Genomic DNA, 3,137 nt, shown 5'->3' on the forward strand with positions numbered 1-3,137 from the left:
CAAAATTGGAGAAACATCAGCCAAACGAAACTCCTGTCGAATGACAATTGTTTCTAGTGCATTTACAAGCGCTCGGTTGCGGTGATTCGAATGAGACATTAGGCTAAATCCGCCACCAGCAAAAAACGCTTCACATTCACCACGTCTGTACCAAAAAAATATAGAGTGCATGCCACAAAGGAGAGCTATCTTTTCATTGGTCCTCTGCTTCTTCCTATGCCATATTCTGTTTTATACTGCAAAAGTTTGTGGAATAATCCCTACTTTTTAGTAAAGAAAATCCACTTTTTCGTTAGGGAAAATCATTTTACCCTAGATTTGGGGAAATTTTCGTAAAAGTCTTTATAATTCACTAAAAATTTGGAGGAAATTACCTAAGATTTAGGAAATTAGATTATAACTACAATTTTTGGGAAATTTCCCTGAAGTTAGTGTAATCTATATGAAAGTTTTGGAATATTTTCTACAATTTGGGAAATTGAGTGATTCCCACCAAATTTAGGAAGATTTTTTAAAAATAATGTTTAATTTTCAACGTAGATCAGTTAAATTGTCTAAAAATTCTTGACGTGTTACTTTATGTTCCGGAAGATATTTTTCCCTTAAATATTCCATAAACTAGCACAATATTTTGAATAATCTTACAAATTTGTTGGAGAAAAGAATTATTAAAGTTAAAATGATCTCAAATATTTTTAATAAATAATTATTAACACTAGAAGGACCGGAGGGTCCAATTTGGACCTTTTTGAAAATCAAAACGCTGCTGCCCCCTTAAAAGTCTTTTTGGGGCGGCAACGTTTTATGACTTTTCCTATGATTGGATACTAAGTATCTATGCGAAATTCCTTAAAACTGTGAAAATGTGGCTGGGTTACAATTTCACACTTCGGCCTTCTAGGTATGCGATTTTTTGGACCTTCTAGTGTTAAATTATTAATCCTGTATAAAAAATAAACTTTCTATAAAAATAATGATCAAGATCTACAAAAAAACGTAATTTTCTTTTATAGTATTTTTCAGAAAATTACAAATTTCTAGAAACATTTATGAACAATTATACCTGTGTATGGAATTTTAAGAAAATCGACATCTAAGAAAAATATAGATGTAGGTTAAAGATTCGCGCAGAAAGTCATAAGATTCGGAATTTGTACAGATGCTAATTTTTAAACTGCTCCGGAAGGTATGACATGTGTAAATAAAGTCTAATCATTCAGGTAGTTGGAATTGAAAAGAAAAATAGTTTTTGATTGATAAGTTAAGAGTAGTATACTAGTAGTATACTATGCAGCACAGTTCAATTCTGATTTCGCTACCAGCTTCATTCTAATCTCGCGGCTCTGAGCTGCTAGTTTGAGAGAATATCCTCCAGGACGCGACTTGCCGCTTCTCTCGCAACATAAATGATGCGTCGAGTGTTTAAGACAGCAGTCGGCATGTAACAAAGCATAAGTACTTCGGGCAGCGACATAGACATTAAGAGCAAAGCTTCTCCATTGCTACCTTCGAGCTGAATTTGATTTTGTATTATTATTCCATAAATTATAGGGGATGCTACCTGCATAAATTTCGGAAGTTGTAAACATAGAAAATTTTCCTCATTGAATCTTGGGTAAAATGTAACACTTTTTCTTTAAAATTTCAGAAAAGTCTGGGGTGATTTACCTAAATATTGAGTATCCGTTTTCACAAACTTTCAGGCAATATTCCACAAATTTTTGGAAATTTTCTCTATTTAAACTTTAAAGACTAGGGAAATTTCCGAAAATTAAGTTATTATTACACAATATTATTAGTAACTTTCCCCATCAAAAATTGGGGAAAATTCAACATAATTTTCGCGAAAATTCCCCAAGGGAATATTCACAGTCTAGATCGAATCAAACTTAATGAAGCTATGTTGGAAAAACTTAGGAAAAGTAGGCCGAGGGCAATTTTTGATACTCAACTTTTTGAGTAATTAGCGAAAATACAATAGTAATGCCTTTGAAGTTCACTAAAGTATGTGCGCTTCATCGTAAAATTAATGATTAACTTTTTGAATATTTCGTAGTAAGTTATTGCAGCAATTCGCCCGGAGTTGCAATTCGTTTGGATTAATGGTATATCTTTAAATAGTGATTTTCATTTTACAGGATATTTTTTTGCTTTCCTGAAAATTGTGTCATTTTTGGTTATCTCATTCCATACTGACACCGCTTTTAACTTTTTCTCTTAAGTTTTAGTGAAAGATGATCTGATAAATAGCTGAAGTTTTCACTAACGAAAATTAGTTGGTTAATTTTTATTGATGCCGAATAAGAGAGAATATAATAGCCTCATACATATATTTCAAATAATTATTTGACATGATCTCTATTGTTATATGTAATTTTATACAGGGAAGATACCATACAGTGTATAATGCAAACTACAATCACAATGTAGGAGAAATATTTAAGTACCTTTTCAGGACAACAGCCACCATCAAACAAGAATTTTTCCTTCTTTTGGGCTTTGAAGATGGCTGCCATTTTACATTTAGGAAAAAACGTCAAATTTCATGAAAAATAAGGAAATATTGTATTTTTATCAGTAAAAGTAAAAAACAGCATTGCTACAAATACAGAACATTGTCTACATTCTCGAGATCACTATATATCGACGTGTCCAAGAGACAAGGTGCCATCTCGGCAGAGTCAAATGAAAAGGTTCCCTATTTCCCCGAGTAAAAATGCTTCAACTTGGTTATGTCTTGAGTCTGTCTCCAAGACATCGATGCTTCGCTGCGCCTCAAAACTATATCGAGACATAGACCTTCATCTTACTTTTATGACCACGACAGGTAAAACGGCGTTTAGTTGTCTTAAGTCGAGCCTTGTCTTGGCTGAGATTATCGAACCATTTTGGGCTTATAAATGAGATTAAAATTGATGAATAAAAAATTTGTAATTATTAAATTAGTTATTTTTACTTTGAAAAATCAGAATCGATGCTTCTGAATGAGTATAACCCTTAAAAATTTTCTTCAAAAAAATAAAAATTGTAACTTTCTAGAAAGATCTCCTAAGCCGTTCGAAATACGTAAAAACAAACAACATTTTCGGTATCATCATCAAAGAAGTATAATACAAAGAACAATCCGTAAATAAGTT

Source organism: Belonocnema kinseyi, chromosome 2 (assembly GCF_010883055.1).
Source record: "Belonocnema kinseyi isolate 2016_QV_RU_SX_M_011 chromosome 2, B_treatae_v1, whole genome shotgun sequence".
Lineage (NCBI taxonomy): Eukaryota > Metazoa > Arthropoda > Insecta > Hymenoptera > Cynipidae > Belonocnema > Belonocnema kinseyi.